The 22,935-nt window shown below is 49.0% G+C and overlaps 21 non-coding genes across 21 annotated transcripts; 13 read left to right on the top strand and 8 right to left on the bottom strand.

Annotated features, from left to right (window-relative positions):
* Positions 1-973: 973 nt before the first annotated feature.
* Trnap-ugg (transfer RNA proline (anticodon UGG)) lies at positions 974-1,045 on the top strand. The gene has a single exon. It is a non-coding gene; the product is annotated as a tRNA-Pro (tRNA).
* Positions 1,046-1,681: 636 nt separating this feature from the next.
* Positions 1,682-1,754, bottom strand: Trnav-uac (transfer RNA valine (anticodon UAC)). Its single transcript has one exon. It is a non-coding gene; the product is annotated as a tRNA-Val (tRNA).
* A 221-nt stretch (positions 1,755-1,975) lies between these two features.
* Positions 1,976-2,047, top strand: Trnap-cgg (transfer RNA proline (anticodon CGG)). The gene has a single exon. It is a non-coding gene; the product is annotated as a tRNA-Pro (tRNA).
* Positions 2,048-3,837: 1,790 nt separating this feature from the next.
* Positions 3,838-3,909, top strand: Trnap-ugg (transfer RNA proline (anticodon UGG)). Its single transcript has one exon. It is a non-coding gene; the product is annotated as a tRNA-Pro (tRNA).
* Positions 3,910-4,545: 636 nt separating this feature from the next.
* Positions 4,546-4,618, bottom strand: Trnav-uac (transfer RNA valine (anticodon UAC)). Its single transcript has one exon. It is a non-coding gene; the product is annotated as a tRNA-Val (tRNA).
* Positions 4,619-6,701: 2,083 nt separating this feature from the next.
* On the top strand, positions 6,702-6,773 carry Trnal-uag (transfer RNA leucine (anticodon UAG)). Its single transcript has one exon. It is a non-coding gene; the product is annotated as a tRNA-Leu (tRNA).
* Positions 6,774-7,409: 636 nt separating this feature from the next.
* On the bottom strand, positions 7,410-7,482 carry Trnav-uac (transfer RNA valine (anticodon UAC)). The gene has a single exon. It is a non-coding gene; the product is annotated as a tRNA-Val (tRNA).
* Positions 7,483-7,703: 221 nt separating this feature from the next.
* Positions 7,704-7,775, top strand: Trnap-cgg (transfer RNA proline (anticodon CGG)). The gene has a single exon. It is a non-coding gene; the product is annotated as a tRNA-Pro (tRNA).
* A 1,790-nt stretch (positions 7,776-9,565) lies between these two features.
* Trnal-uag (transfer RNA leucine (anticodon UAG)) lies at positions 9,566-9,637 on the top strand. The gene has a single exon. It is a non-coding gene; the product is annotated as a tRNA-Leu (tRNA).
* Positions 9,638-10,273: 636 nt separating this feature from the next.
* Trnav-uac (transfer RNA valine (anticodon UAC)) lies at positions 10,274-10,346 on the bottom strand. Its single transcript has one exon. It is a non-coding gene; the product is annotated as a tRNA-Val (tRNA).
* A 2,083-nt stretch (positions 10,347-12,429) lies between these two features.
* Positions 12,430-12,501, top strand: Trnal-uag (transfer RNA leucine (anticodon UAG)). Its single transcript has one exon. It is a non-coding gene; the product is annotated as a tRNA-Leu (tRNA).
* Positions 12,502-13,137: 636 nt separating this feature from the next.
* Positions 13,138-13,210, bottom strand: Trnav-uac (transfer RNA valine (anticodon UAC)). The gene has a single exon. It is a non-coding gene; the product is annotated as a tRNA-Val (tRNA).
* A 2,083-nt stretch (positions 13,211-15,293) lies between these two features.
* Trnap-ugg (transfer RNA proline (anticodon UGG)) lies at positions 15,294-15,365 on the top strand. The gene has a single exon. It is a non-coding gene; the product is annotated as a tRNA-Pro (tRNA).
* A 636-nt stretch (positions 15,366-16,001) lies between these two features.
* Positions 16,002-16,074, bottom strand: Trnav-uac (transfer RNA valine (anticodon UAC)). The gene has a single exon. It is a non-coding gene; the product is annotated as a tRNA-Val (tRNA).
* Positions 16,075-16,295: 221 nt separating this feature from the next.
* Trnap-cgg (transfer RNA proline (anticodon CGG)) lies at positions 16,296-16,367 on the top strand. The gene has a single exon. It is a non-coding gene; the product is annotated as a tRNA-Pro (tRNA).
* Positions 16,368-18,157: 1,790 nt separating this feature from the next.
* Positions 18,158-18,229, top strand: Trnap-ugg (transfer RNA proline (anticodon UGG)). The gene has a single exon. It is a non-coding gene; the product is annotated as a tRNA-Pro (tRNA).
* A 636-nt stretch (positions 18,230-18,865) lies between these two features.
* Trnav-uac (transfer RNA valine (anticodon UAC)) lies at positions 18,866-18,938 on the bottom strand. Its single transcript has one exon. It is a non-coding gene; the product is annotated as a tRNA-Val (tRNA).
* Positions 18,939-19,159: 221 nt separating this feature from the next.
* Trnap-cgg (transfer RNA proline (anticodon CGG)) lies at positions 19,160-19,231 on the top strand. Its single transcript has one exon. It is a non-coding gene; the product is annotated as a tRNA-Pro (tRNA).
* Positions 19,232-21,021: 1,790 nt separating this feature from the next.
* Positions 21,022-21,093, top strand: Trnap-ugg (transfer RNA proline (anticodon UGG)). Its single transcript has one exon. It is a non-coding gene; the product is annotated as a tRNA-Pro (tRNA).
* Positions 21,094-21,729: 636 nt separating this feature from the next.
* Positions 21,730-21,802, bottom strand: Trnav-uac (transfer RNA valine (anticodon UAC)). Its single transcript has one exon. It is a non-coding gene; the product is annotated as a tRNA-Val (tRNA).
* Positions 21,803-22,023: 221 nt separating this feature from the next.
* Trnap-cgg (transfer RNA proline (anticodon CGG)) lies at positions 22,024-22,095 on the top strand. The gene has a single exon. It is a non-coding gene; the product is annotated as a tRNA-Pro (tRNA).
* Positions 22,096-22,935: the final 840 nt, after the last annotated feature.

Genomic DNA, 22,935 nt, shown 5'->3' with positions numbered 1-22,935 from the left:
GCGGTACCCACCCTTCGCTCTTCCCAGATTATCGTTGCTGCACGGAATGATTGCTAAAGCACCGACGGCTTCAGAGTTCGTCTTCTCCAACGTTTGCTTTTGCAGTACATTCCGCAATCTTTTCGTTATGAGTCGTCTGTTTCGGTTTCCCCATGTAGTTTTGCTCACAGCTCCCGACTTCTCTTAACCCCGAGCCACCACTAGCCGAAAATTCCGCACTGCAGTCTGGTCAATCTGCAGAGCTCGATAAGAGCATCGCGGTCGTTCCTGAGCTAATGACACGGCCGTATCTGTAGTTGTTCCCAGATGTCTCCCACAGCAACGGCCTCCCGGACGCCTGCATTACAGGAGTACGCCACTACTCCCAGCCATACAATTGCATTTGAAAGCAGAATAACATGAGCTACAGAGCAACTCCGATTTTTGTGTCTGACCTACTTCTAATGATAATGTGGTCGGTTTACTTACTACTATCGCTGCTGGACGAAGCAGACCAGTTGAAAGCCACACGGTATTCTTGTAAAGAACAGGTAATGGAAATTTAGGTAAAACGATATCAAAAAAAGTTGCGTGGTGGAGCGACACATACAGTTGGCTCTTCGTAGATGATCATTGCTGCACGGAATAATTCTTAAGGCACAGACGCCTTCAGGAGTCGTGTTTGGAAGTTTTGCTTGCAGTATATTCCGCTATCTTTTCGTTATGAGTTGGTGTTTCGGATTCCCGGTGTTCTTTTGTTTAGTGCATTTGCCTTCCCTTGACACTGAGAAACCACATGACGAAAGTGAAACACCACCGTCTGTTCATCTGCAGAGCGCGATGAAATTATTCACTCTACATTCATTGCCTTTAATATTCTTGCCATCAGTGGTGGGCGCTGCCTTCAGAAAGCGCTTTTCTTCCTGATTTACATGAAAGTTTGTGTTCCTCGGAGGTGGACTGCTTGGGATTACCTTCACTGCTAGCAGCAGGTGGTTCGTTGGTCTAGGGGTATGATTCCTGCTTTGGGTGCAGGAGGTCCCGGGTTCAAATCCCTGACGAGCCCTATCGTTTTGACCGTGCTGAAGAGTAGGTGGAGCTCACCCACGTTTGTAGCTCTGCAATGAAGAACAGATGCGTGCCGCAGCACGCTGTGTGTGGCCCTACGGTCATGAAGGGACCGTTTAATATGGCAAGAATCTGATACCAGTAAATTACATAGGTCGATTTCTGTAGAAGAGCCGACAGTAATCTTGCATGCTACGGAAAACAAAGGTTGTCTTTGCAGAACGTGTGCACCGTGATTGGAGACGAAGCTCAATCGTGGAGCAGTCTACCTTCATCTGATTAGCGACAACGTCAACCAAAGCGTGGGATACAAGACTGAGCGTAGTTAAGAGTTTCTCACTATTAGTTACGTTCACGCTTCAAGAGAGTTGTGACAAGGCGAGTGCAAAGAGCTCAGGAAAGCCAGTATGAAGCGAACTTGAAGTAGTCTTGAAGAAATGGATACTAAATTTTGCCGGCCAGAATGGGGCTACGAGCGTTCTGAGTTACTGAATACCGGTGCACTATGGGAGCAAGAGCATTTGACAGTAAAATAACGCGATATCGGTGTAGCACACGACATTTATTATCCCTGCATACGCATACGTGACGTTATCTCGGAAATGGAATCCGAAAACAGGTTTAAAAAAAGTCGTGCTTCCGCCCGGGATCGAACCGGGGACCTTCTGCGTGTAAAGCAAACGTGATAACCGCTACACCACGGAAACGACGGTTTTGCCGTTGTACTACCTGGAAAACCGTAGTTCCAACAGATTTTTCCTGCGTAAGCAAGGGCATCGGCTACGAGCTCCGTCCGATTCTAGAAGTTGCTATAGTAAAAGACAACGATAAAAACAATCAAACCGCAACAGCCAGGGAGAACGCTGGGTGAGCAGTAGCTCTGCACGGTGATACCAGGAACGGAGGCGTTACTCATGTGCATCGAGAAGGCTCGTTGGTCTCGGGGTATGATCCCTGCTTCGGGTGCAGGAGGTCCCGGGTTCAAATCCCGGACGAGCCCTTGCGTTTCGTGCAAACGTGTGGCGACTACTGGCATGCCGGCGGCTGTTCCGCGCATTTCCAGCCCTCCAGGTAAGCACAAAAACCAAGTAGCCGCTTCTGAAAGAGTTTCATGTATCATTTGAGCCATCTGCAGCCTGGTGGTTGGACGTTTGAAATTGATTTAAATGTTCACCGTAGAGATTGTAGCAAGTGTCTTGTTGAGTGCGACAAAAATGTGTTTCCGCCCGGAATCGAACCGGTGACGTTCTGCGTGTTGGCAGACGTGATAACCGCTACACCACGGAAACTGCTACGCTGTGAGCTCCACATGTGACACAACTTGAGGACGATCGCAACTTTGGCGTAAAAATCACTTTGCGGAAACGCACAATGCAGGAATTTCGTATTCGTACCTAACAATCGACAGCACCCTTGCCTGTCTGAATGCCACCATGAATAAGAGCCCAAGAAGTCGTCGGCAATGAACGCGGCCGAGTCCTCGGTAGCATCAGCTACTCTTGCTTTCCGTAAGAGCTACCGCCATTTCGCGCAGTCGCTATTGCAAATGATGTCACCAACAGCAATCACTTCGTTAGCGGCAAGGAGCCCGGGCCCAGCGGTAGCTCTACATGGAGGCACCAGCAGCCCCGACAGGCCGCCGCTGGCGCGCCGGCGCCCGGACCCGCGACCCCTAACGACGTTGCAGTCGATGTATTTCTTAATATCGCTTTTCGAAGAAGCAAGCCAGGTGTAAATCACACAGTATTTTACTGATGATCTGGAAACGCAAATTTAGAACAAGTAGAACATTATATAAAATTTTGTTGTGTGGTCGAGCGGTACCCACCCTTCGCTCTTCCCAGATTATCGTTGCTGCACGGAATGATTGTTAAAGCACCGACGGCTTCAGAGTTCGTCTTCTCCAACGTTTGCTTTTGCAGTACATTCCGCAATCTTTTCGTTATGAGTCGTCTGTTTCGGTTTCCCGATGTACTTTTGCTCACAGCTCCCGACTTCTCTTAACCCCGAGCCACCACTAGCCGAAAATTCCGCACTGCAGTCTGGTCAATCTGCAGAGCTCGATAAGAGCATCGCGGTCGTTCCTGAGCTAATGACACGGCCGTATCTGTAGTTGTTCCCAGATGTCTCCCACAGCAACGGCCTCCCGGACGCCTGCATTACAGGAGTACGCCACTACTCCCAGCCATACAATTGCATTTGAAAGCAGAATAACATGAGCTACAGAGCAACTCCGATTTTTGTGTCTGACCTACTTCTAATGATACTGTGGTCGGTTTACTTACTACTATCGCTGCTGGACGAAGCAGACCAGTTGAAAGCCACACGGTATTCTTGTAAAGAACAGGTAATGGAAATTTAGGTAAAACGATATCAAAAAAATTTGCGTGGTGGAGCGACACATACAGTTGGCTCTTCGTAGATGATCATTGCTGCACGGAATAATTCTTAAGGCACAGACGCCTTCAGGAGTCGTGTTTGGAAGTTTTGCTTGCAGTATATTCCGCTATCTTTTCGTTATGAGTTGGTGTTTCGGATTCCCGGTGTTCTTTTGTTTAGTGCATTTGCCTTCCCTTGACACTGAGAAACCACATGACGAAAGTGAAACACCACCGTCTGTTCATCTGCAGAGCGCGATGAAATTATTCACTCTACATTCATTGCCTTTAATATTCTTGCCATCAGTGGTGGGCGCTGCCTTCAGAAAGCGCTTTTCTTCCTGATTTACATGAAAGTTTGTGTTCCTCGGAGGTGGACTGCTAGGGATTACCTTCACTGCTAGCAGCAGGTGGCTCGTTGGTCTAGGGGTATGATTCCTGCTTTGGGTGCAGGAGGTCCCGGGTTCAAATCCCTGACGAGCCCTATCGTTTTGACCGTGCTGAAGAGTAGGTGGAGCTCACCCACGTTTGTAGCTCTGCAATGAAGAACAGATGCGTGCCGCAGCACGCTGTGTGTGGCCCTACGGTCATGAAGGGACCGTTTAATATGGCAAGAATCTGATACCAGTAAATTACATAGGTCGATTTCTGTAGAAGAGCCGACAGTAATCTTGCATGCTACGGAAAACAAAGGTTGTCTTTGCAGAACGTGTGCACCGTGATTGGAGACGAAGCTCAATCGTGGAGCAGTCTACCTTCATCTGATTAGCGACAACGTCAACCAAAGCGTGGGATACAAGACTGAGCGTAGTTAAGAGTTTCTCACTATTAGTTACGTTCACGCTTCAAGAGAGTTGTGACAAGGCGAGTGCAAAGAGCTCAGGAAAGCCAGTATGAAGCGAACTTGAAGTAGTCTTGAAGAAATGGATACTAAATTTTGCCGGCCAGAATGGGGCTACGAGCGTTCTGAGTTACTGAATACCGGTGCACTATGGGAGCAAGAGCATTTGACAGTAAAATAACGCGATATCGGTGTAGCACACGACATTTATTATCCCTGCATACGCATACGTGACGTTATCTCGGAAATGGAATCCGAAAACGGGTTTAAAAAAAGTCGTGCTTCCGCCCGGGATCGAACCGGGGACCTTCTGCGTGTAAAGCAGACGTGATAACCGCTACACCACGGAAACGACGGTTTTGCCGTTGTACTACCTGGAAAACCGTAGTTCCAACAGATTTTTCCTGCGTAAGCAAGGGCATCGGCTACGAGCTCCGTCCGATTCTAGAAGTTGCTATAGTAAAAGACAACGATAAAAACAATCAAACCGCAACAGCCAGGGAGAACGCTGGGTGAGCAGTAGCTCTGCACGGTGATACCAGGAACGGAGGCGTTACTCATGTGCATCGAGAAGGCTCGTTGGTCTCGGGGTATGATCCCTGCTTCGGGTGCAGGAGGTCCCGGGTTCAAATCCCGGACGTGCCCTTGCGTTTCGTGCAAACGTGTGGCGACTACTGGCATGCCGGCGGCTGTTCCGCGCATTTCCAGCCCTCCAGGTAAGCACAAAAACCAAGTAGCCGCTTCTGAAAGAGTTTCATGTATCATTTGAGCCATCTGCAGCCTGGTGGTTGGACGTTTGAAATTGATTTAAATGTTCACCGTAGAGATTGTAGCAAGTGTCTTGTTGAGTGCGACAAAAATGTGTTTCCGCCCGGAATCGAACCGGTGACGTTCTGCGTGTTGGCAGACGTGATAACCGCTACACCACGGAAACTGCTACGCTGTGAGCTCCACATGTGACACAACTTGAGGACGATCGCAACTTTGGCGTAAAAATCACTTTGCGGAAACGCACAATGCAGGAATTTCGTATTCGTACCTAACAATCGACAGCACCCTTGCCTGTCTGAATGCCACCATGAATAAGAGCCCAAGAAGTCGTCGGCAATGAACGCGGCCGAGTCCTCGGTAGCATCAGCTACTCTTGCTTTCCGTAAGAGCTACCGCCATTTCGCGCAGTCGCTATTGCAAATGATGTCACCAACAGCAATCACTTCGTTAGCGGCAAGGAGCCCGGGCCCAGCGGTAGCTCTACATGGAGGCACCAGCAGCCCCGACAGGCCGCCGCTGGCGCGCCGGCGCCCGGACCCGCGACCCCTAACGACGTTGCAGTCGATGTATTTCTTAATATCGCTTTTCGAAGAAGCAAGCCAGGTGTAAATCACACAGTATTTTACTGATGATCTGGAAACGCAAATTTAGAACAAGTAGAACATTATATAAAATTTTGTTGTGTGGTCGAGCGGTACCCACCCTTCGCTCTTCCCAGATTATCGTTGCTGCACGGAATGATTGTTAAAGCACCGACGGCTTCAGAGTTCGTCTTCTCCAACGTTTGCTTTTGCAGTACATTCCGCAATCTTTTCGTTATGAATCGTCTGTTTCGGTTTCCCCATGTAGTTTTGCTCACAGCTCCCGACTTCTCTTAACCCCGAGCCACCACTAGCCGAAAATTCCGCACTGCAGTCTGGTCAATCTGCAGAGCTCGATAAGAGCATCGCGGTCGTTCCTGAGCTAATGACACGGCCGTATCTGTAGTTGTTCCCAGATGTCTCCCACAGCAACGGCCTCCCGGACGCCTGCATTACAGGAGTACGCCACTACTCCCAGCCATACAATTGCATTTGAAAGCAGAATAACATGAGCTACAGAGCAACTCCGATTTTTGTGTCTGACCTACTTCTAATGATACTGTGGTCGGTTTACTTACTACTATAGCTGCTGGACGAAGCAGACCAGTTGAAAGCCACACGGTATTCTTGTAAAGAACAGGTAATGGAAATTTAGGTAAAACGATATCAAAAAAATTTGCGTGGTGGAGCGACACATACAGTTGGCTCTTCGTAGATGATCATTGCTGCACGGAATAATTCTTAAGGCACAGACGCCTTCAGGAGTCGTGTTTGGAAGTTTTGCTTGCAGTATATTCCGCTATCTTTTCGTTATGAGTTGGTGTTTCGGATTCCCGGTGTTCTTTTGTTTAGTGCATTTGCCTTCCCTTGACACTGAGAAACCACATGACGAAAGTGAAACACCACTGTCTGTTCATCTGCAGAGCGCGATGAAATTATTCACTCTACATTCATTGCCTTTAATATTCTTTCCATCAGTGGTGGGCGCTGCCTTCAGAAAGCGCTTTTCTTCCTGATTTACATGAAAGTTTGTGTTCCTCGGAGGTGGACTGCTAGGGATTACCTTCACTGCTAGCAGCAGGTGGCTCGTTGGTCTAGGGGTATGATTCCTGCTTTAGGTGCAGGAGGTCCCGGGTTCAAATCCCGGACGAGCCCTACCGTTTTGACCGTGCTGAAGAGTAGGTGTAGCTCACCCACGTTTGTAGCTCTGCAATGAAGAACAGATGCGTGCCGCAGCACGCTGTGTGTGGCCCTACGGTCATGAAGGGACCGTTTGATATGGCAAGAATCTGATACCAGTAAATTACATAGGTCGATTTCTGTAGAAGAGCCGTCAGTAATCTTGCATGCTACGGAAAACAAAGGTTGTCTTTGCAGAACGTGTGCACCGTGATTGGAGACGAAGCTCAATCGTGGAGCAGTCTACCTTCATCTGATTAGCGACAACGTCAACCAAAGCGTGGGATACAAGACTGAGCGTAGTTAAGAGTTTCTCACTATTAGTTACGTTCACGCTTCAAGAGAGTTGTGACAAGGCGAGTGCAAAGAGCTCAGGAAAGCCAGTATGAAGCGAACTTGAAGTAGTCTTGAAGAAATGGATACTAAATTTTGCCGGCCAGAATGGGGCTACGAGCGTTCTGAGTTACTGAATACCGGTGCACTATGGGAGCAAGAGCATTTGACAGTAAAATAACGCGATATCGGTGTAGCACACGACATTTATTATCCCTGCATACGCAGACGTGACGTTATCTCGGAAATGGAATCCGAAAACGGGTTTAAAAAAAGTCGTGCTTCCGCCCGGGATCGAACCGGGGACCTTCTGCGTGTAAAGCAGACGTGATAACCGCTACACCACGGAAACGACGGTTTTGCCGTTGTACTACCTGGAAAACCGTAGTTCCAACAGATTTTTCCTGCGTAAGCAAGGGCATCGGCTACGAGCTCCGTCCGATTCTAGAAGTTGCTATAGTAAAAGACAACGATAAAAACAATCAAACCGCAACAGCCAGGGAGAACGCTGGGTGAGCAGTAGCTCTGCACGGTGATACCAGGAACGGAGGCGTTACTCATGTGCATCGAGAAGGCTCGTTGGTCTAGGGGTATGATCCCTGCTTCGGGTGCAGGAGGTCCCGGGTTCAAATCCCGAACGAGCCCTTGCGTTTCGTGCAAACGTGTGGCGACTACTGGCATGCCGGCGGCTGTTCCGCGCATTTCCAGCCCTCCAGGTAAGCACAAAAACCAAGTAGCCGCTTCTGAAAGAGTTTCATGTATCATTTGAGCCATCTGCAGCCTGGTGGTTGGACGTTTGAAATTGATTTAAATGTTCACCGTAGAGATTGTAGCAAGTGTCTTGTTGAGTGCGACAAAAATGTGTTTCCGCCCGGAATCGAACCGGTGACGTTCTGCGTGTTGGCAGACGTGATAACCGCTACACCACGGAAACTGCTACGCTGTGAGCTCCACATGTGACACAACTTGAGGACGATCGCAACTTTGGCGTAAAAATCACTTTGCGGAAACGCACAATGCAGGAATTTCGCATTCGTACCTAACAATCGACAGCACCCTTGCCTGTCTGAATGCCACCATGAATAAGAGCCCAAGAAGTCGTCGGCAATGAACGCGGCCGAGTCCTCGGTAGCATCAGCTACTCTTGCTTTCCGTAAGAGCTACCGCCATTTCGCGCAGTCGCTATTGCAAATGATGTCACCAACAGCAATCACTTCGTTAGCGGCAAGGAGCCCGGGCCCAGCGGTAGCTCTACATGGAGGCACCAGCAGCCCCGACAGGCCGCCTCTGGCGCGCCGGCGCCCGGACCCGCGACCCCTAATGACGTTGCAGTCGATGTATTTCTTAATATCGCTTTTCGAAGAAGCAAGCCAGGTGTAAATCACACAGTATTTTACTGATGATCTGGAAACGCAAATTTAGAACAAGTAGAACATTATATAAAATTTTGTTGTGTGGTCGAGCGGTACCCACCCTTCGCTCTTCCCAGATTATCGTTGCTGCACGGAATGATTGTTAAAGCACCGACGGCTTCAGAGTTCGTCTTCTCCAACGTTTGCTTTTGCAGTACATTCCGCAATCTTTTCGTTATGAGTCGTCTGTTTCGGTTTCCCGATGTACTTTTGCTCACAGCTCCCGACTTCTCTTAACCCCGAGCCACCACTAGCCGAAAATTCCGCACTGCAGTCTGGTCAATCTGCAGAGCTCGATAAGAGCATCGCGGTCGTTCCTGAGCTAATGACACGGCCGTATCTGTAGTTGTTCCCAGATGTCTCCCACAGCAACGGCCTCCCGGACGCCTGCATTACAGGAGTACGCCACTACTCCCAGCCATACAATTGCATTTGAAAGCAGAATAACATGAGCTACAGAGCAACTCCGATTTTTGTGTCTGACCTACTTCTAATGATACTGTGGTCGGTTTACTTACTACTATCGCTGCTGGACGAAGCAGACCAGTTGAAAGCCACACGGTATTCTTGTAAAGAACAGGTAATGGAAATTTAGGTAAAACGATATCAAAAAAATTTGCGTGGTGGAGCGACACATACAGTTGGCTCTTCGTAGATGATCATTGCTGCACGGAATAATTCTTAAGGCACAGACGCCTTCAGGAGTCGTGTTTGGAAGTTTTGCTTGCAGTATATTCCGCTATCTTTTCGTTATGAGTTGGTGTTTCGGATTCCCGGTGTTCTTTTGTTTAGTGCATTTGCCTTCCCTTGACACTGAGAAACCACATGACGAAAGTGAAACACCACCGTCTGTTCATCTGCAGAGCGCGATGAAATTATTCACTCTACATTCATTGCCTTTAATATTCTTGCCATCAGTGGTGGGCGCTGCCTTCAGAAAGCGCTTTTCTTCCTGATTTACATGAAAGTTTGTGTTCCTCGGAGGTGGACTGCTAGGGATTACCTTCACTGCTAGCAGCAGGTGGCTCGTTGGTCTAGGGGTATGATTCCTGCTTTAGGTGCAGGAGGTCCCGGGTCCAAATCCCGGACGAGCCCTACCGTTTTGACCGTGCTGAAGAGTAGGTGTAGCTCACCCACGTTTGTAGCTCTGCAATGAAGAACAGATGCGTGCCGCAGCACGCTGTGTGTGGCCCTACGGTCATGAAGGGACCATTTGATATGGCAAGAATCTGATACCAGTAAATTACATAGGTCGATTTCTGTAGAAGAGCCGTCAGTAATCTTGCATGCTACGGAAAACAAAGGTTGTCTTTGCAGAACATGTGCACCGTGATTGGAGACGAAGCTCAATCGTGGAGCAGTCTACCTTCATCTGATTAGCGACAACGTCAACCAAAGCGTGGGATACAAGACTGAGCGTAGTTAAGAGTTTCTCACTATTAGTTACGTTCACGCTTCAAGAGAGTTGTGACAAGGCGAGTGCAAAGAGCTCAGGAAAGCCAGTATGAAGCGAACTTGAAGTAGTCTTGAAGAAATGGATACTAAATTTTGCCGGCCAGAATGGGGCTACGAGCGTTCTGAGTTACTGAATACCGGTGCACTATGGGAGCAAGAGCATTTGACAGTAAAATAACGCGATATCGGTGTAGCACACGACATTTATTATCCCTGCATACGCAGACGTGACGTTATCTCGGAAATGGAATCCGAAAACGGGTTTAAAAAAAGTCGTGCTTCCGCCCGGGATCGAACCGGGGACCTTCTGCGTGTAAAGCAGACGTGATAACCGCTACACCACGGAAACGACGGTTTTGCCGTTGTACTACCTGGAAAACCGTAGTTCCAACAGATTTTTCCTGCGTAAGCAAGGGCATCGGCTACGAGCTCCGTCCGATTCTAGAAGTTGCTATAGTAAAAGACAACGATAAAAACAATCAAACCGCAACAGCCAGGGAGAACGCTGGGTGAGCAGTAGCTCTGCACGGTGATACCAGGAACGGAGGCGTTACTCATGTGCATCGAGAAGGCTCGTTGGTCTCGGGGTATGATCCCTGCTTCGGGTGCAGGAGGTCCCGGGTTCAAATCCCGGACGTGCCCTTGCGTTTCGTGCAAACGTGTGGCGACTACTGGCATGCCGGCGGCTGTTCCGCGCATTTCCAGCCCTCCAGGTAAGCACAAAAACCAAGTAGCCGCTTCTGAAAGAGTTTCATGTATCATTTGAGCCATCTGCAGCCTGGTGGTTGGACGTTTGAAATTGATTTAAATGTTCACCGTAGAGATTGTAGCAAGTGTCTTGTTGAGTGCGACAAAAATGTGTTTCCGCCCGGAATCGAACCGGTGACGTTCTGCGTGTTGGCAGACGTGATAACCGCTACACCACGGAAACTGCTACGCTGTGAGCTCCACATGTGACACAACTTGAGGACGATCGCAACTTTGGCGTAAAAATCACTTTGCGGAAACGCACAATGCAGGAATTTCGCATTCGTACCTAACAATCGACAGCACCCTTGCCTGTCTGAATGCCACCATGAATAAGAGCCCAAGAAGTCGTCGGCAATGAACGCGGCCGAGTCCTCGGTAGCATCAGCTACTCTTGCTTTCCGTAAGAGCTACCGCCAATTCGCGCAGTCGCTATTGCAAATGATGTCACCAAAAGCAATCACTTCGTTAGCGGCAAGGAGCCCGGGCCCAGCGGTAGCTCTACATGGAGGCACCAGCAGCCCCGACAGGCCGCCGCTGGCGCGCCGGCGCCCGGACCCGCGACCCCTAATGACGTTGCAGTCGATGTATTTCTTAATATCGCTTTTCGAAGAAGCAAGCCAGGTGTAAATCACACAGTATTTTACTGATGATCTGGAAACGCAAATTTAGAACAAGTAGAACATTATATAAAATTTTGTTGTGTGGTCGAGCGGTACCCACCCTTCGCTCTTCCCAGATTATCGTTGCTGCACGGAATGATTGTTAAAGCACCGACGGCTTCAGAGTTCGTCTTCTCCAACGTTTGCTTTTGCAGTACATTCCGCAATCTTTTCGTTACGAGTCGTCTGTTTCGGTTTCCCGATGTAGTTTTGCTCACAGCTCCCGACTTCTCTTAACCCCGAGCCACCACTAGCCGAAAATTCCGCACTGCAGTCTGGTCAATCTGCAGAGCTCGATAAGAGCATCGCGGTCGTTCCTGAGCTAATGACACGGCCGTATCTGTAGTTGTTCCCAGATGTCTCCCACAGCAACGGCCTCCCGGACGCCTGCATTACAGGAGTACGCCACTACTCCCAGCCATACAATTGCATTTGAAAGCAGAATAACATGAGCTACAGAGCAACTCCGATTTTTGTGTCTGACCTACTTCTAATGATACTGTGGTCGGTTTACTTACTACTATCGCTGCTGGACGAAGCAGACCAGTTGAAAGCCACACGGTATTCTTGTAAAGAACAGGTAATGGAAATTTAGGTAAAACGATATCAAAAAAATTTGCGTGGTGGAGCGACACATACAGTTGGCTCTTCGTAGATGATCATTGCTGCACGGAATAATTCTTAAGGCACAGACGCCTTCAGGAGTCGTGTTTGGAAGTTTTGCTTGCAGTATATTCCGCTATCTTTTCGTTATGAGTTGGTGTTTCGGATTCCCGGTGTTCTTTTGTTTAGTGCATTTGCCTTCCCTTGACACTGAGAAACCACATGACGAAAGTGAAACACCACCGTCTGTTCATCTGCAGAGCGCGATGAAATTATTCACTCTACATTCATTGCCTTTAATATTCTTGCCATCAGTGGTGGGCGCTGCCTTCAGAAAGCGCTTTTCTTCCTGATTTACATGAAAGTTTGTGTTCCTCGGAGGTGGACTGCTAGGGATTACCTTCACTGCTAGCAGCAGGTGGCTCGTTGGTCTAGGGGTATGATTCCTGCTTTAGGTGCAGGAGGTCCCGGGTTCAAATCCCGGACGAGCCCTACCGTTTTGACCGTGCTGAAGAGTAGGTGTAGCTCACCCACGTTTGTAGCTCTGCAATGAAGAACAGATGCGTGCCGCAGCACGCTGTGTGTGGCCCTACGGTCATGAAGGGACCATTTGATATGGCAAGAATCTGATACCAGTAAATTACATAGGTCGATTTCTGTAGAAGAGCCGTCAGTAATCTTGCATGCTACGGAAAACAAAGGTTGTCTTTGCAGAACATGTGCACCGTGATTGGAGACGAAGCTCAATCGTGGAGCAGTCTACCTTCATCTGATTAGCGACAACGTCAACCAAAGCGTGGGATACAAGACTGAGCGTAGTTAAGAGTTTCTCACTATTAGTTACGTTCACGCTTCAAGAGAGTTGTGACAAGGCGAGTGCAAAGAGCTCAGGAAAGCCAGTATGAAGCGAACTTGAAGTAGTCTTGAAGAAATGGATACTAAATTTTGCCGGCCAGAATGGGGCTACGAGCGTTCTGAGTTACTGAATACCGGTGCACTATGGGAGCAAGAGCATTTGACAGTAAAATAACGCGATATCGGTGTAGCACACGACATTTATTATCCCTGCATACGCAGACGTGACGTTATCTCGGAAATGGAATCCGAAAACGGGTTTAAAAAAAGTCGTGCTTCCGCCCGGGATCGAACCGGGGACCTTCTGCGTGTAAAGCAGACGTGATAACCGCTACACCACGGAAACGACGGTTTTGCCGTTGTACTACCTGGAAAACCGTAGTTCCAACAGATTTTTCCTGCGTAAGCAAGGGCATCGGCTACGAGCTCCGTCCGATTCTAGAAGTTGCTATAGTAAAAGACAACGATAAAAACAATCAAACCGCAACAGCCAGGGAGAACGCTGGGTGAGCAGTAGCTCTGCACGGTGATACCAGGAACGGAGGCGTTACTCATGTGCATCGAGAAGGCTCGTTGGTCTCGGGGTATGATCCCTGCTTCGGGTGCAGGAGGTCCCGGGTTCAAATCCCGGACGTGCCCTTGCGTTTCGTGCAAACGTGTGGCGACTACTGGCATGCCGGCGGCTGTTCCGCGCATTTCCAGCCCTCCAGGTAAGCACAAAAACCAAGTAGCCGCTTCTGAAAGAGTTTCATGTATCATTTGAGCCATCTGCAGCCTGGTGGTTGGACGTTTGAAATTGATTTAAATGTTCACCGTAGAGATTGTAGCAAGTGTCTTGTTGAGTGCGACAAAAATGTGTTTCCGCCCGGAATCGAACCGGTGACGTTCTGCGTGTTGGCAGACGTGATAACCGCTACACCACGGAAACTGCTACGCTGTGAGCTCCACATGTGACACAACTTGAGGACGATCGCAACTTTGGCGTAAAAATCACTTTGCGGAAACGCACAATGCAGGAATTTCGCATTCGTACCTAACAATCGACAGCACCCTTGCCTGTCTGAATGCCACCATGAATAAGAGCCCAAGAAGTCGTCGGCAATGAACGCGGCCGAGTCCTCGGTAGCATCAGCTACTCTTGCTTTCCGTAAGAGCTACCGCCAATTCGCGCAGTCGCTATTGCAAATGATGTCACCAAAAGCAATCACTTCGTTAGCGGCAAGGAGCCCGGGCCCAGCGGTAGCTCTACATGGAGGCACCAGCAGCCCCGACAGGCCGCCGCTGGCGCGCCGGCGCCCGGACCCGCGACCCCTAATGACGTTGCAGTCGATGTATTTCTTAATATCGCTTTTCGAAGAAGCAAGCCAGGTGTAAATCACACAGTATTTTACTGATGATCTGGAAACGCAAATTTAGAACAAGTAGAACATTATATAAAATTTTGTTGTGTGGTCGAGCGGTACCCACCCTTCGCTCTTCCCAGATTATCGTTGCTGCACGGAATGATTGTTAAAGCACCGACGGCTTCAGAGTTCGTCTTCTCCAACGTTTGCTTTTGCAGTACATTCCGCAATCTTTTCGTTACGAGTCGTCTGTTTCGGTTTCCCGATGTAGTTTTGCTCACAGCTCCCGACTTCTCTTAACCCCGAGCCACCACTAGCCGAAAATTCCGCACTGCAGTCTGGTCAATCTGCAGAGCTCGATAAGAGCATCGCGGTCGTTCCTGAGCTAATGACACGGCCGTATCTGTAGTTGTTCCCAGATGTCTCCCACAGCAACGGCCTCCCGGACGCCTGCATTACAGGAGTACGCCACTACTCCCAGCCATACACTTGCATTTGAAAGCAGAATAACATGAGCTACAGAGCAACTCCGATTTTTGTGTCTGACCTACTTCTAATGATACTGTGGTCGGTTTACTTACCTCTATCGCTGCTGGACGAAGCAGACCAGTTGAAAGCCACACGGTATTCTTGTAAAGAACAGGTAATGGAAATTTAGGTAAAACGATATCAAAAAAATTTGCGTGGTGGAGCGACACATACAGTTGGCTCTTCGTAGATGATCATTGCTGCACGGAATAATTCTTAAGGCACAGACGCCTTCAGGAGTCGTGTTTGGAAGTTTTGCTTGCAGTATATTCCGCTATCTTTTCGTTATGAGTTGGTGTTTCGGATTCCCGGTGTTCTTTTGTTTAGTGCATTTGCCTTCCCTTGACACTGAGAAACCACATGACGAAAGTGAAACACCACCGTCTGTTCATCTGCAGAGCGCGATGAAATTATTCACTCTACATTCATTGCCTTTAATATTCTTTCCATCAGTGGTGGGCGCTGCCTTCAGAAAGCGCTTTTCTTCCTGATTTACATGAAAGTTTGTGTTCCTCGGAGGTGGACTGCTTCGGATTACCTTCACTGCTAGCAGCAGGTGGCTCGTTGGTCTAGGGGTATGATTCCTGCTTTGGGTGCAGGAGGTCCCGGGTTCAAATCCCGGACGAGCCCTACCATTTTGACCGTGCTGAAGAGTAGGTGTAGCTCACCCACGTTTGTAGCTCTGCAATGAAGAACAGATGCGTGCCGCAGCACACTGTGTGTGGCATTACGGTCATGAAGGGACCGTTTGATATGGCAAGAATCTGATACCAGTAAATTACATAGGTCGATTTCTGTAGAAGAGCCGACAGTAATCTTGCATGCTACGGAAAACAAAGGTTGTCTTTGCAGAACGTGTGCACCGTGATTGGAGACGAAGCTCAATCGTGGAGCAGTCTACCTTCATCTGATTAGCGACAACGTCAACCAAAGCGTGGGATACAAGACTGAGCGTAGTTAAGAGTTTCTCACTATTAGTTACGTTCACGCTTCAAGAGAGTTGTGACAAGGCGAGTGCAAAGAGCTCAGGAAAGCCAGTATGAAGCGAACTTGAAGTAGTCTTGAAGAAATGGATACTAAACTTTGCCGGCCAGAATGGGGCTACGAGCGTTCTGAGTTACTGAATACCGGTGCACTATGGGAGCAAGAGCATTTGACAGTAAAATAACGCGATATCGGTGTAGCACACGACATTTATTATCCCTGCATACGCATACGTGACGTTATCTCGGAAATGGAATCCGAAAACGGGTTTAAAAAAAGTCGTGCTTCCGCCCGGGATCGAACCGGGGACCTTCTGCGTGTAAAGCAGACGTGATAACCGCTACACCACGGAAACGACGGTTTTGCCGTTGTACTACCTGGAAAACCGTAGTTCCAACAGATTTTTCCTGCGTAAGCAAGGGCATCGGCTACGAGCTCCGTCCGATTCTAGAAGTTGCTATAGTAAAAGACAACGATAAAATCAATCAAACCGCAACAGCCAGGGAGAACGCTGGGTGAGCAGTAGCTCTGCACGGTGATACCAGGAACGGAGGCGTTACTCATGTGCATCGAGAAGGCTCGTTGGTCTCGGGGTATGATCCCTGCTTCGGGTGCAGGAGGTCCCGGGTTCAAATCCCGGACGAGCCCTTGCGTTTCGTGCAAACGTGTGGCGACTACTGGCATGCCGGCGGCTGTTCCGCGCATTTCCAGCCCTCCAGGTAAGCACAAAAACCAAGTAGCCGCTTCTGAAAGAGTTTCATGTATCATTTGATCCATCTGCAGCCTGGTGGTTGGACGTTTGATATTGATTTAAATGTTCACCGTAGAGATTGTAGCAAGTGTCTTGTTGAGTGCGACAAAAATGTGTTTCCGCCCGGAATCGAACCGGTGACGTTCTGCGTGTTGGCAGACGTGATAACCGCTACACCACGGAAACTGCTACGCTGTGAGCTCCACATGTGACACAACTTGAGGACGATCGCAACTTTGGCGTAAAAATCACTTTGCGGAAACGCACAATGCAGGAATTTCGCATTCGTACCTAACAATCGACAGCACCCTTGCCTGTCTGAATGCCACCATGAATAAGAGCCCAAGTAGTCGTCGGCAATGAACGCGGCCGAGTCCTCGGTAGCATCAGCTACTCTTGCTTTCCGTAAGAGCTACCGCCATTTCGCGCAGTCGCTATTGCAAATGATGTCACCAACAGCAATCACTTCGTTAGCGGCAAGGAGCCCGGGCCCAGCGGTAGCTCTACATGGAGGCACCAGCAGCCCCGACAGGCCGCCGCTGGCGCGCCGGCGCCCGGACCCGCGACCCCTAATGACGTTGCAGTCGATGTATTTCTTAATATCGCTTTTCGAAGAAGCAAGCCAGGTGTAAATCACACAGTATTTTACTGATGATCTGGAAACGCAAATTTAGAACAAGTAGAACATTATATAAAATTTTGTTGTGTGGTCGAGCGGTACCCACCCTTCGCTCTTCCCAGATTATCGTTGCTGCACGGAATGATTGTTAAAGCACCGACGGCTTCAGAGTTCGTCTTCTCCAACGTTTGCTTTTGCAGTACATTCCGCAATCTTTTCGTTATGAGTCGTCTGTTTCGGTTTCCCGATGTAGTTTTGCTCACAGTTCCCGACTTCTCTTAACTCCGAGCCACCACTAGCCGAAAATTCCGCACTGCAGTCTGGTCAATCTGCAGAGCTCGATAAGAGCATCGCGGTCGTTCCTGAGCTAATGACACGGCCGTATCTGTAGTTGTTCCCAGATGTCTCCCACAGCAACGGCCTCCCGGACGCCTGCATTACAGGAGTACGCCACTACTCCCAGCCATACAATTGCATTTGAAAGCAGAATAACATGAGCTACAGAGCAACTCTGATTTTTGTGTCTGACCTACTTCTAATGATACTGTGGTCGGTTTACTTACTACTATCGCTGCTGGACGAAGCAGACCAGTTGAAAGCCACACGGTATTCTTGTAAAGAACAGGTAATGGAAATTTAGGTAAAACGATATCAAAAAAATTTGCGTGGTGGAGCGACACATACAGTTGGCTCTTCGTAGATGATCATTGCTGCACGGAATAATTCTTAAGGCACAGACGCCTTCAGGAGTCGTGTTTGGAAGTTTTGCTTGCAGTATATTCCGCTATCTTTTCGTTATGAGTTGGTGTTTCGGATTCCCGGTGTTCTTTTGTTTAGTGCATTTGCCTTCCCTTGACACTGAGAAACCACATGACGAAAGTGAAACACCACCGTCTGTTCATCTGCAGAGCGCGATGAAATTATTCACTCTACATTCATTGCCTTTAATATTCTTTCCATCAGTGGTGGGCGCTGCCTTCAGAAAGCGCTTTTCTTCCTGATTTACATGAAAGTTTGTGTTCCTCGGAGGTGGACTGCTTGGGATTACCTTCACTGCTAGCAGCAGGTGGCTCGTTGGTCTAGGGGTATGATTCCTGCTTTGGGTGCAGGAGGTCCCGGGTTCAAATCCCGGACGAGCCCTACCATTTTGACCGTGCTGAAGAGTAGGTGTAGCTCACCCACGTTTGTAGCTCTGCAATGAAGAACAGATGCGTGCCGCAGCACACTGTGTGTGGCATTACGGTCATGAAGGGACCGTTTGATATGGCAAGAATCTGATACCAGTAAATTACATAGGTCGATTTCTGTAGAAGAGCCGACAGTAATCTTGCATGCTACGGAAAACAAAGGTTGTCTTTGCAGAACGTGTGCACCGTGATTGGAGACGAAGCTCAATCGTGGAGCAGTCTACCTTCATCTGATTAGCGACAACGTCAACCAAAGCGTGGGATACAAGACTGAGCGTAGTTAAGAGTTTCTCACTATTAGTTACGTTCACGCTTCAAGAGAGTTGTGACAAGGCGAGTGCAAAGAGCTCAGGAAAGCCAGTATGAAGCGAACTTGAAGTAGTCTTGAAGAAATGGATACTAAACTTTGCCGGCCAGAATGGGGCTACGAGCGTTCTGAGTTACTGAATACCGGTGCACTATGGGAGCAAGAGCATTTGACAGTAAAATAACGCGATATCGGTGTAGCACACGACATTTATTATCCCTGCATACGCATACGTGACGTTATCTCGGAAATGGAATCCGAAAACGGGTTTAAAAAAAGTCGTGCTTCCGCCCGGGATCGAACCGGGGACCTTCTGCGTGTAAAGCAGACGTGATAACCGCTACACCACGGAAACGACGGTTTTGCCGTTGTACTACCTGGAAAACCGTAGTTCCAACAGATTTTTCCTGCGTAAGCAAGGGCATCGGCTACGAGCTCCGTCCGATTCTAGAAGTTGCTATAGTAAAAGACAACGATAAAATCAATCAAACCGCAACAGCCAGGGAGAACGCTGGGTGAGCAGTAGCTCTGCACGGTGATACCAGGAACGGAGGCGTTACTCATGTGCATCGAGAAGGCTCGTTGGTCTCGGGGTATGATCCCTGCTTCGGGTGCAGGAGGTCCCGGGTTCAAATCCCGGACGAGCCCTTGCGTTTCGTGCAAACGTGTGGCGACTACTGGCATGCCGGCGGCTGTTCCGCGCATTTCCAGCCCTCCAGGTAAGCACAAAAACCAAGTAGCCGCTTCTGAAAGAGTTTCATGTATCATTTGATCCATCTGCAGCCTGGTGGTTGGACGTTTGATATTGATTTAAATGTTCACCGTAGAGATTGTAGCAAGTGTCTTGTTGAGTGCGACAAAAATGTGTTTCCGCCCGGAATCGAACCGGTGACGTTCTGCGTGTTGGCAGACGTGATAACCGCTACACCACGGAAACTGCTACGCTGTGAGCTCCACATGTGACACAACTTGAGGACGATCGCAACTTTGGCGTAAAAATCACTTTGCGGAAACGCACAATGCAGGAATTTCGCATTCGTACCTAACAATCGACAGCACCCTTGCCTGTCTGAATGCCACCATGAATAAGAGCCCAAGTAGTCGTCGGCAATGAACGCGGCCGAGTCCTCGGTAGCATCAGCTACTCTTGCTTTCCGTAAGAGCTACCGCCATTTCGCGCAGTCGCTATTGCAAATGATGTCACCAACAGCAATCACTTCGTTAGCGGCAAGGAGCCCGGGCCCAGCGGTAGCTCTACATGGAGGCACCAGCAGCCCCGACAGGCCGCCGCTGGCGCGCCGGCGCCCGGACCCGCGACCCCTAATGACGTTGCAGTCGATGTATTTCTTAATATCGCTTTTCGAAGAAGCAAGCCAGGTGTAAATCACACAGTATTTTACTGATGATCTGGAAACGCAAATTTAGAACAAGTAGAACATTATATAAAATTTTGTTGTGTGGTCGAGCGGTACCCACCCTTCGCTCTTCCCAGATTATCGTTGCTGCACGGAATGATTGTTAAAGCACCGACGGCTTCAGAGTTCGTCTTCTCCAACGTTTGCTTTTGCAGTACATTCCGCAATCTTTTCGTTATGAGTCGTCTGTTTCGGTTTCCCGATGTAGTTTTGCTCACAGTTCCCGACTTCTCTTAACTCCGAGCCACCACTAGCCGAAAATTCCGCACTGCAGTCTGGTCAATCTGCAGAGCTCGATAAGAGCATCGCGGTCGTTCCTGAGCTAATGACACGGCCGTATCTGTAGTTGTTCCCAGATGTCTCCCACAGCAACGGCCTCCCGGACGCCTGCATTACAGGAGTACGCCACTACTCCCAGCCATACAATTGCATTTGAAAGCAGAATAACATGAGCTACAGAGCAACTCTGATTTTTGTGTCTGACCTACTTCTAATGATACTGTGGTCGGTTTACTTACTACTATCGCTGCTGGACGAAGCAGACCAGTTGAAAGCCACACGGTATTCTTGTAAAGAACAGGTAATGGAAATTTAGGTAAAACGATATCAAAAAAATTTGCGTGGTGGAGCGACACATACAGTTGGCTCTTCGTAGATGATCATTGCTGCACGGAATAATTCTTAAGGCACAGACGCCTTCAGGAGTCGTGTTTGGAAGTTTTGCTTGCAGTATATTCCGCTATCTTTTCGTTATGAGTTGGTGTTTCGGATTCCCGGTGTTCTTTTGTTTAGTGCATTTGCCTTCCCTTGACACTGAGAAACCACATGACGAAAGTGAAACACCACCGTCTGTTCATCTGCAGAGCGCGATGAAATTATTCACTCTACATTCATTGCCTTTAATATTCTTTCCATCAGTGGTGGGCGCTGCCTTCAGAAAGCGCTTTTCTTCCTGATTTACATGAAAGTTTGTGTTCCTCGGAGGTGGACTGCTTGGGATTACCTTCACTGCTAGCAGCAGGTGGCTCGTTGGTCTAGGGGTATGATTCCTGCTTTGGTTGCAGGAGGTCCCGGGTTCAAATCCCGGACGAGCCCTACCATTTTGACCGTGCTGAAGAGTAGGTGTAGCTCACCCACGTTTGTAGCTCTGCAATGAAGAACAGATGCGTGCCGCAGCACGCTGTGTGTGGCATTACGGTCATGAAGGGACCGTTTGATATGGCAAGAATCTGATACCAGTAAATTACATAGGTCGATTTCTGTAGAAGAGCCGACAGTAATCTTGCATGCTACGGAAAACAAAGGTTGTCTTTGCAGAACGTGTGCACCGTGATTGGAGACGAAGCTCAATCGTGGAGCAGTCTACCTTCATCTGATTAGCGACAACGTCAACCAAAGCGTGGGATACAAGACTGAGCGTAGTTAAGAGTTTCTCACTATTAGTTACGTTCACGCTTCAAGAGAGTTGTGACAAGGCGAGTGCAAAGAGCTCAGGAAAGCCAGTATGAAGCGAACTTGAAGTAGTCTTGAAGAAATGGATACTAAATTTTGCCGGCCAGAATGGGGCTACGAGCGTTCTGAGTTACTGAATACCGGTGCACTATGGGAGCAAGAGCATTTGACAGTAAAATAACGCGATATCGGTGTAGCACATGACATTTATTATCCCTGCATACGCAGACGTGACGTTATCTCGGAAATGGAATCCGAAAACGGGTTTAAAAAAAGTCGTGCTTCCGCCCGGGATCGAACCGGGGACCTTCTGCGTGTAAAGCAGACGTGATAACCGCTACACCACGGAAACGACGGTTTTGCCGTTGTACTACCTGGAAAACCGTAGTTCCAACAGATTTTTCCTGCGTAAGCAAGGGCATCGGCTACGAGCTCCGTCCGATTCTAGAAGTTGCTTTAGTAAAAGACAACGATAAAAACAATCAAACCGCAACAGCCAGGGAGAACGCTGGGTGAGCAGTAGCTCTGCACGGTGATACCAGGAACGGAGGCGTTACTCATGTGCATCGAGAAGGCTCGTTGGTCTCGGGGTATGATCCCTGCTTCGGGTGCAGGAGGTCCCGGGTTCAAATCCCGGACGAGCCCTTGCGTTTCGTGCAAACGTGTGGCGACTACTGGCATGCCGGCGGCTGTTCCGCGCATTTCCAGCCCTCCAGGTAAGCACAAAAACCAAGTAGCCGCTTCTGAAAGAGTTTCATGTATCATTTGATCCATCTGCAGCCTGGTGGTTGGACGTTTGAAATTGATTTAAATGTTCACCGTAGAGATTGTAGCAAGTGTCTTGTTGAGTGCGACAAAAATGTGTTTCCGCCCGGAATCGAACCGGTGACGTTCTGCGTGTTGGCAGACGTGATAACCGCTACACCACGGAAACTGCTACGCTGTGAGCTCCACATGTGACACAACTTGAGGACGATCGCAACTTTGGCGTAAAAATCACTTTGCGGAAACGCACAATGCAGGAATTTCGCATTCGTACCTAACAATCGACAGCACCCTTGCCTGTCTGAATGCCACCATGAATAAGAGCCCAAGAAGTCGTCGGCAATGAACGCGGCCGAGTCCTCGGTAGCATCAGCTACTCTTGCTTTCCGTAAGAGCTACCGCCATTTCGCGCAGTCGCTATTGCAAATGATGTCACCAACAGCAATCACTTCGTTAGCGGCAAGGAGCCCGGGCCCAGCGGTAGCTCTACATGGAGGCACCAGCAGCCCCGACAGGCCGCCGCTGGCGCGCCGGCGCCCGGACCCGCGACCCCTAATGACGTTGCAGTCGATGTATTTCTTAATATCGCTTTTCGAAGAAGCAAGCCAGGTGTAAATCACACAGTATTTTACTGATGATCTGGAAACGCAAATTTAGAACAAGTAGAACATTATATAAAATTTTGTTGTGTGGTCGAGCGGTACCCACCCTTCGCTCTTC

Source organism: Schistocerca gregaria, chromosome 2, assembly GCF_023897955.1.
Source record: "Schistocerca gregaria isolate iqSchGreg1 chromosome 2, iqSchGreg1.2, whole genome shotgun sequence".
NCBI classification, from domain to species: Eukaryota; Metazoa; Arthropoda; class Insecta; order Orthoptera; family Acrididae; genus Schistocerca; species Schistocerca gregaria.
Note: the sequence above shows the minus strand (reverse complement) of the source record. Positions and strands in the feature narration are given on the sequence as shown.